The following is a 9,139-nucleotide window of genomic DNA, read 5'->3' as shown; positions in this document are numbered from 1 at the left end:
CAGCCTTGCCAACATGGTGAAACCCCATCTGTACTTAAAATACAAAAATTAGCCAGGCATGGTGGCAGGTGCCTGTAGTCCCAGCTACTCGGGAGGCTGAGGCAGGAGAATTGCTTGAAGCCGGGAGGTGGATGTTGCAGTGAGCTGAGATCATGCCATTGCACTCCAGCCTGGGGGACAGAATAAGACTTCGTCTCAAAAAAAAAAAAAAAAAAAAAATGACCATCCATTGACCCAAGAAGTGTTTTCTCCTGTCCCTGTCAAATCAGTTTCATACATTCATGTTGAATGTTAGCAATGAAGGTGAAACCTGGGAGGTGGAGGAGAAAGGAATGAAGTTAAGCTAACCTTCAAAATAAGCAGATAAGACGATTTTGGAAATTGAGGACAAATGAAAGGTGCTAGAATAAAGTGGAGGTAAGATAATTGGGGAAGAGGGAAAAAAGGTAAACGGGTTGCTGCCGGGGGTTGGTAAAGAATCAACTTTAATATATTTTCAAAAGCACAAAAATTAGAACATAATTCTATTTTTCCTACTAAATAGATATTTGGTCTGCGCTTCTATGGATGAGACTGTATGCATGGACTGGACCATATAGGTCAGAGGGTAAAAGGGTTACACACTAAGTTTAGGGTGACCAACTTGTATCAGTTTTCGTAGGACTTCCCCAACGTTAGCACTGAAATTTCACATCCAGGGAACTCCTTCAGTCTTTGTCAAACTGGGATGGTTGTTTACGCTAAGTTGTTAGTGACTAATAATGGCTCCATGTGTTACATTTTCTGGGAGAATAGTAAGCTCTTGGTTTTCATAAGAAAGGCTTAGAGGATGAAGAAACTATTGTGACATTTGACTTTCAGTGATGTCCATAGAAATATTATCTTTAGTTGAAATGCAAACACTTATATTTTACATACCCACAAGTGGTTCTTGGGATTCTAATTCTAGAATCTGAATTTCTCTTTCTCCTGCTTGCAAGAGAAGACAAATATAGTACTCAGAAAAAGAGACAGTCTCGGGGGAAATTTAGTGGAAAAGAAGGAGGTGGAGGAAGAGGAAGAAGTGAAAGGAAAGAAGAAGGGCTCGAAGAAGAATAAAATTTAAGTGCATGTGTGTCTATAAGGGAGAAACTCTCTTCTCTAAAAAAGAAGTTGTTGGGTGGAGATGATTCTATCCTCCAGGGGATATTTAGCAACGTCTGGAGATATTTTTGGTTGTGACAACTGGAAGGAGGGCACTACCGGCATCTAGTGGGTCAGTTGCTACAGGGCAAGAATGCTGCTAAACATCCTACAATGCACAGGAAAGCCTTTCGCAATAAAGATCTAGCCCAAAGTGTCAATAATGCCAAGGTTGAGAAATCCTGACCTAAAGAATGCATCATTAATAATGGACTAATAGACATCAGAAAAAATGTATAGGATGAGGACTGAGGACACAGCCTCCCTATCTGTCCTTAAATCATACCATATATAGAGTGATGCTAAAAAAATGATTTTCAAGGGTCTAAAATGGTAGTGTTAGCATATAAATAGAATGCTAAAAGAACATCAGCAAAAAGCAGGAAATAGGTGTCAATTTTTTATTTAGCTGCCCATGTCTCAGATAAAGTACTTGATGTAGAAAATAACAATACTTTTCTCCAAGGTTTTCCAATGTTAGGACAAAGGGAAGTATCCCAATTTACCCAGAATCTGTAAGACACTGCCGAACTGGAATTGAATCAGCAATTAGGAGAGGTGAACTTTGCCTTATGAACATTAGAATCAGCCAATTTAGTCACTCAACAAGCATATTCTTTCATGCCAGGATTCTTGAGGAAACTGGGGATGCAAAGATGAACATGATACACTGAAGGTACAAAAAATATAATTCTTTACTGAAGGTGAGAATTGTGTCATGGGAGCACAGCCAAGGAAAGACTCATTCTGCTTGAAGAAGGTGTCTCAGAACAGGTAAAATTCTACCCGGCCCCTGAAAGATGAGTAGTAAATAACCCATCAGCGACAGGGCAAGATAAGGACAATCCTGGCCAAGGCTGCAGTGAGTGCAAATCATGGGGGCTTTAAAGAGGGGTAGACCTTGACATTTGAGCAACTCATCTTTGCAGCTAGATTTCATGGAGAAAAGAAAGAAGTGATTGTGTATCAGATGTCAAGAAAAAGACTACCATAATGCCTACATGTTGTCCTCTCAAGTCAAACAGCATATACATTCTCCCCCATGCCCATCATTGTCCTCTCCCAACTCAGAGGCTTAGACCACATGTCCCCCTCTCTCTGCCTATTCAAGGTCCCTGCAAATATCCCTTAGACCAAAGAGATGCTTCTGTGCTTGCACTACCAATAGTTTATGTCATTTAACGTTCATTTGTAACTCTGTTAGGGTGGCTGCATCTCCTGAGTATAAATTGTATCCTTGCCCATCTATGTCATGAACTTTCCAAAAGATGGACCAGATATATATGGCTTGAAGCTCCCAAGGACATATTGCCACATCCCTGGCAATCATATATACAGACTAAATGTTGGTGAGTTAATATTATAAGAACACTGTTGGTGTCGACAAAATGGAAAAGGAAACTTAAGTCTGAAACAATTTGGTGCTCTGCTGAAGTGTTATTTCAAAAAGAAAAAGAAATCATTCTTCTAGAAGTGGGATTAGTAAAGCTTACGTATTTAGTACCTGACACAAACTGGACACTCAATAAATATTTGTCCCATAAGTAAAATATCATATTTTATTGCCCAAGTTGAGTTGATGTTAATGGTTAGATTGCTTACTCTACAGGTCATCTCACTCTTCAAATCAACAATCTACTCCTGTGTTTCTGCTTTCAACCCACAAAGGCAATAATCAATTGCCGTGATACTCTCTTACATTCCCCAAAATGTATGATCACATGAACCTACTGCTAAGCCTCCAGTAGGTTTTACCTCAGTTACCAATAGAAAATAGGTAACAAGGCCAGGCGAGATGGCTCACGCCTGTAATCCCAGGACTTTAGGAGGCCGAGGCTGGCAGATCACCTGAGGTTGGGAGTTCGAGACCAGCCTGACCAACATGGACAAACCCCGTCTCTACTAAAAATACAAAATTAGCCAGGCATGGTAGTGCATGCCTGTAATCCCAGCTACTCGGGAGGCTGAGACAGGAGTATCACTTGAACCCGGGAGGCGGAAGTTGCCATAGGCCGAGATCGCACCATCACACTCCAGCCTGGGCAACAAGAGTGAAACTCCATCTCCAAAAAAAAGGAAAATAGATAACAGATAGTGTATTGAAAATACATAAAGTCCCTATCACAGTTTGTGACATATTGTAGGTGCTCAATGAAAGGTGGCTATTATAACTTATCTTGTTACTATGGAACCCGATGGTCACAATTCTCCCAAACGTGTGTGTGCATGTGTGTGTGTTACACACCTACCCAGAAAGGGCAATTATGCAGTCAGCGATCATCTGCTCAGTACATGTTCTTTAGAAAATCTTCTGACACTTCCCCCTAGAATCATTTCACTAATCAGTGCCACTATTTAATATTGCCATAATCCCTTGTCCCTTATTTCAATGACAGTATTTTTCTTTGTCCAGAGATTTCCTGTTCAGACTTGATTGCTGTTTTGTACTGCAGTTATTCTGTATATGTATAACAGAATCGACCTGCAAAATATAAGTAATATCATATTTTCAGAACCAGCCATTAAACACTGATTAAATAATAAAACTTACATTTTTCTTATCATTAAAAAACACATGGGGCTAGGCATGGTGGCTCATGCCTGTAATCCCAGCACTTTGGGTGGCTGAGGTGGGAGCAATCCCTTGAGTCCAAGAATTCGAGACCAGCCTGGGCAACACAACCCCATCTCTAAAAAAAGAAAAAAAATCGTATAAAAAATAAAAAGTAAAAAAAGAAAAAATTACTAAACAAAGAAACAAACAAAATATGGTAGCACATATTGTAATGCCAAAGGTTCTTGCCTTAGCCACACCAAAGAATTAGTGTGGCGGCTGCCCGCAGCGAGTGATGGAGACACGGACCAAGAAAAAGCCTACAGCTTTATTGAGCAGAGTTACAATACAAAGCTTCCACAGCGTGGAAGCGGTCCCCAGCGGGTAGCCAGAGTTAGATTATGCAGTTGCCTTTTAAACTCTTTAAGGCGGGAAATACGTGCCTGCGGAGGGAAGATGTTACCAGAGCAGAAACAAAGGCAGTAAATTATTTTGTGATGTGTTTTAGATTTTGAGGAAAACCAGAATTGCAACTTAGGTTTTATCTACTTTATGACCTCGCAGCGGCATGGCAAAAGAGACAGGATCTCACAGGACTTTACAAAGTATGTTTACAAGGAATTGGAATTAGGAGCATAGATAAGGTCCGCTGGTCACAGAAAACAGGCATTTAACATTCCTTTTAGTTTTAGGGGAGGGGGAAGAGAGAGAGGGAGAGAGGACACAGGGAAACTTACAGCAAAATTTTTGCTGTTTATAGCTTTCTTGGGGAAGAAAACACATGCACAAATCCTGGTGTTAGGAATATTTTAAGCATATATCTTCAATATTATTCATCCAGGACCGAAGTAAGTCCTGATGCAGGAAATGAGTGAGTTTCACAGTTTTCTGAGCCCCTACTTGACCCAGGAAGCCCAGCTGGAACCTCCTCTCAATATTATAGATATCTATACCAGTCATGCAAAAATAAATAGGTGGATGGGTTTCTTTGCTTTGAACTGAGAAATACTATGGTTAAAAAGCTTCAAGTGTTAATAACCTTACTTGCTTTCATTATATACAGTACTATCTAGGCCTTCAGCGGTGAGATAATCTGGTAACTGGTCACAGGCTATAAATCCTAAGGCCAAGGAAATAACAATTTACTGCAGGCTACCAGATCAGACAAAAAACAAAAACAAAAAACACGTAACAGGGAACGTATCATACTCCAGGACCCAGCTAGTACCAAGGCCAGCAGAAATTTGGGTGCAGTCCTGGCTAACCCCAAAGCCCATGATCCTTCTCTTATTCTTGCCCCCCACTGCCTCTGGAAGGCAGAATGCAGTGTGTGAATGACTCCTGAAACCCACTCTTCTCACTCAATATTGGGAACCTCATTTGTTATTCTATCAGGACTATGCAAGGAGGTAAGGCTTCAAAGAATCAGTCCAAAAAGAAATTTCCAACATCTCCTATACATATGCAGATACTTGGAGACTAGAAGGTAGGCAGTTTGTTGCACATCTATAAATAACATTGACCCTGGTCAACCATTTTCCACAGACAACTCTTTTGGTGCTGACTTCAAGTAGTGGTTTTGTGTAGTCTCATGTTGGTTTCTGGCTAGTTCAAGATGAGATGGACAATTTTACAGTTAAGGAGGTGGGGGCGGCGGGGGGTGGATATCACTGTCTTCCTCCTTCCTCAGGGCTTGTCAGACCAGTTGGAAGGGGATGAACCTGTCAGTTGCTGGAAGCAATTTTCAGGCCATGTGGACTGTAGAAAGGGTTTTAATCAATCCGGTATTTCCTAGTGCTGACTCTCTCCGTGGCCAAACTTGGCCCAGCTAAATTCCTCACTTCCCTGGGGGCTTCCCTTTCTTAAGGAGATAACTCTCTTTTGATTTAGCCAAGGCTAGGCTCAGGTGTGGGGAAGGAAGTCTTTAAATAATTTGTATTTTAATTAAAGGAGGAAGTAAAACAAAAGAAAAACAACAACAACAACAACAAAAAAAACAAGAGGAAAAGCCAGCTGTTTTCTGCAAACCTTTGACACAACAGCTGTGCACTCTTCTCCTGCTCCAGTAGAAACTGGCTTCCTCCCCAACCCTGAATGTTGCTTTTCTAGTCTCCTTAGCTTATCCCAATGGCTGTGACCTTGCCACTATCATTTCACCTATAAGTAAGATTCTGAGATATGCTAAGTGAGCTCAGAGACAGCTTGTTCAGTTCTTCACTCGGCTATGATCAAAGCTATGCTTTTCACATAATAGCCATAATATATAACACTTTATAAACACAACCTCATTTAATCCTCAAAGTTACCCAGTGAGGAAGATTGTATTATTATCCTCATTTCACAGGTGATGAAAGTGAGATGTAGGTCCTATGTCCGAGTCACCTAACTTCAAAACCTATTCCATAAATCAGAGGATCACAAAAAGTCTTCACATCAGAAGGGTGCTTGGTCAAAAACATAGATTTCCAGGCAGCCAACTCCGAGATTCTGACTGAGTAAATGTGGAGTGAAGCCCAGTAATCTGTTTTTTAACAAATGTCTCTGTTGAAGCAAGAGTTTAAATCTTTACCATGCTACTCTATAATTTTGTATATTCTGCTTGGCACAGCCCTTTCTCAATTCTTAGTTCTAATTAATCACTCCTTCCACTGGGTTCCTCTTCTCATGCCTAGTGCAGCAGGAACCACATTGTGTTAAAATCAGCTCTCTTTTTCTTTTTTTTTTTTTTAGACAGAGTCTCTCTGTCGCCCAGGCTGGAGTGCAGTGGCACGATCTCTGCTCACTGCAATTCCTGCCTCCAGGTTCAAGTGATTCTCGTGCCTCAGCCTCCCAAAAAGCTGGAACTACAGGCGTCTGCCACCACGCCCGGCTAATTTTTGTATTTTTAGTAGAGACAGGGTTTCACCCTGTTGGTCAAGCTGGTCTCGAACACCTGACCTCAAGCAATCCACCCACCTCAGCCTCCTAAAGTGTTGGGATTAAAGGTGTGAGCCACCACGCCCGGCCAAAATGAGCTCTTTTTATGTCTGTCTCCCTGACTAGATGGGGAGCTACTTGATGTCCAGGATCCTGTTTCTTCTTTCTTTTTCCTGGGTTGCTCATTCCATTGATCTTTACGTAGCTGGGTTCTCCTCATCATTTAGACATCAACTTGAAAGTTCCCTCCTCAGAGAAGTCTGTTCTGATAACACAAGCAAGAAGCCCTCCAGTCAATTCTCTGTCATATCCCATTTCCTCATCCAGTGTAAAGCACAGTCCTTAGCACAGCAGGTGCTCAACTGCAACTGGATTACCCAAATGCAGCTTAAATACATTCTTAGGGCACCAAAAACAGAGGCATCAAAAGAACTTTTTTTAAGTTAAAAAGTGGTTATTTTTAAACTACAGAAAAAGTCATCTGAAAATTATCAGGATCTTGCTGGTCTCCCACTTACATTAGGGACTAGTATTATTTTTATACAGAATTACATATTGAGTATGGACTCTATAACATTTTTGAACTTTGAGTCTCTAAAGGTTTTAATCTGGCACTCTGCATAGTACCGGCTTATCAATATCTTTGTTTTCCAAAACATATTGAAAATAAGTTGTATGGGTATCATTATCCAGTCTTATCTCGAAGAGGTTAAAAAACAAAAAAGAAGAGAAAAAACATTGAACTGATTTTTTATTTTATTTTTGAGACGGAGTCTCGCTCTGTCGCCCAGGCTGGAGTGCAGTGGTGCAATCTCGGCTCACTGCAAGCTCCGCCTCCCGGGTTCACGCCATTCTCCTGCCTCAGCCTCCCGAGTAGCTGGGACTACAGGCGCCCGCCGCCACGCCTGACTAATTTTTTGTATTTTTAGTAGAGATGGGGTTTCACCGTGTTAGCCAGGATGGTCTGGATCTCCTGACCTTGTGATCCGCCCGCCTCAGCCTCCCAAAGTGCTGGGATTACAGGCGTGAGCCACTGCACCCGTCCCGAACTGATTTTTTAGAATCCTTCCTGAATTTGAGCATTTTACTGGGAATAGAATATTAGACTAATAAATTGAGCACTACACAAAGCCCAAAGAGTATGTCCTTTCCTTGCAAAAAGCCTCTTGAGCATTAAAGAATCAACTCTCCAGAGGTTTAATTCAGGCAAGACCCTCGCCATGATGAGCTCACTTCATTTTTCTTACTCATGAAACATGGGAACCCAACTAGATAACCTGTAAGATGTGGACCACCTAAGCATTAGACTATTCTACCTTGAGACGTAAAAAAAAAAACAGTGCCTGACTCAAGATTTTTTTTACCAGAAACTCTTCTTCCCCTGATTAAAGTGACTCATCATTCTATGAAAGAAAGAAATGATCCGGCATTATTCATACTCCTTAGGGTCCCATTTGCTTTTCTGCTGGGGCTTGAGTTTGTCTCATATGAGACTAGCCTTTGATTTTCTGCATTCTTTAGGATAAATTTAGATGGCACTGGGCTCCATATCCACAGCCGCCAGCATGGTCCAAGCCACTGTCATCTCTTGCCTCAGGTCCTGCAGTAGTCTCCAGACTGGCTTTTCTGCTTCCACTCTTGCATCATTGTAATTCTTTCTCCATGTAGACCCCAGAGTGATTTTTAAAAAAATATGTCAGATTCACTCACTCCTTGCTTAAAATATTTTAATTACTTCCTTTCCCATTTAGAATCAAATCCAAATTCCTTACCCTTGCCTTTGAGGCCCTGCGTGATGAACGATCTAGCTCCTACCTCCTCTTAGGCTTCCTTGCCCATTACGCTCCCCTCCCCTCGTATGATATGCTCCAGCCAGACCGATCTGCTGGTTCTTCCCTGCACATGCCAGGCTCATTCGTACTATTATAAATAAAGTTTCAGTGCCGCAAAAGAAATAGGACTTGAATATAAAATTTTCTTTTTAATTCTCAGCAAGACAACGTACTTCTATAGAAGGGTGTGCCCTTACAGATGGAGCAATGGTGAGCACACATTTGGACAAGGGAGGGGAAGGGGTTCTTATCCCTGAGGCACGTGGTCCCTGCTGCTGTATCGTTCCCCTATTGGCTTGGGTTAGACTGCACAGGCTAAACTAATTCCAATTGGCTAATTTAAAGAGAGGGACAGGGTGAGTGGTTTGGCGGGAAAAATGGTTATGGCAGAGCAGGAAATCAGAGTAAGTCAGGGTGGAGAATGAGCAGGTAATCGGAATGAGTCAGGGTGGAGCAGGTAATGGAAAAAGGTTGCTTTACGAGGAAGTTAAGTTTAAAAGTAGAAGGCAAAGAATTGAACATACTGACATACTGATTCTTTGAAGAGAAATTTAGAACTCATATCTAACAGTACCTGGAGAGTGTGCATGAGCCATTCCCTCTGCCTGAATTGTTCTGCATAGCAGGTCCAGCAGTTGAATGTATGTTTTAAAAT

The 9,139-nt window shown here is 41.5% G+C and overlaps 1 long non-coding RNA gene across 1 annotated transcript; it reads right to left on the bottom strand.

Moving 5' to 3' along the window:
* Positions 1 to 1,569: 1,569 nt before the first annotated feature.
* Positions 1,570 to 7,119, bottom strand: LOC134760972 (uncharacterized). The gene is made up of 2 exons (XR_010139106.1): positions 6,692 to 7,119; positions 1,570 to 3,664 (listed from the first exon to the last, which is right to left on the bottom strand). It is a non-coding gene; the product is annotated as an uncharacterized LOC134760972 (long non-coding RNA).
* Between the last annotated feature and the right edge of the window lie 2,020 nt (positions 7,120 to 9,139).

Source organism: Pongo abelii, chromosome 2 (assembly GCF_028885655.2).
Source record: "Pongo abelii isolate AG06213 chromosome 2, NHGRI_mPonAbe1-v2.0_pri, whole genome shotgun sequence".
Taxonomy (NCBI): Eukaryota; Metazoa; Chordata; class Mammalia; order Primates; family Hominidae; genus Pongo; species Pongo abelii.
The sequence above is the reverse complement of the archived record's forward strand: the minus strand, read 5'-3'. Positions and strand labels throughout refer to the sequence as shown.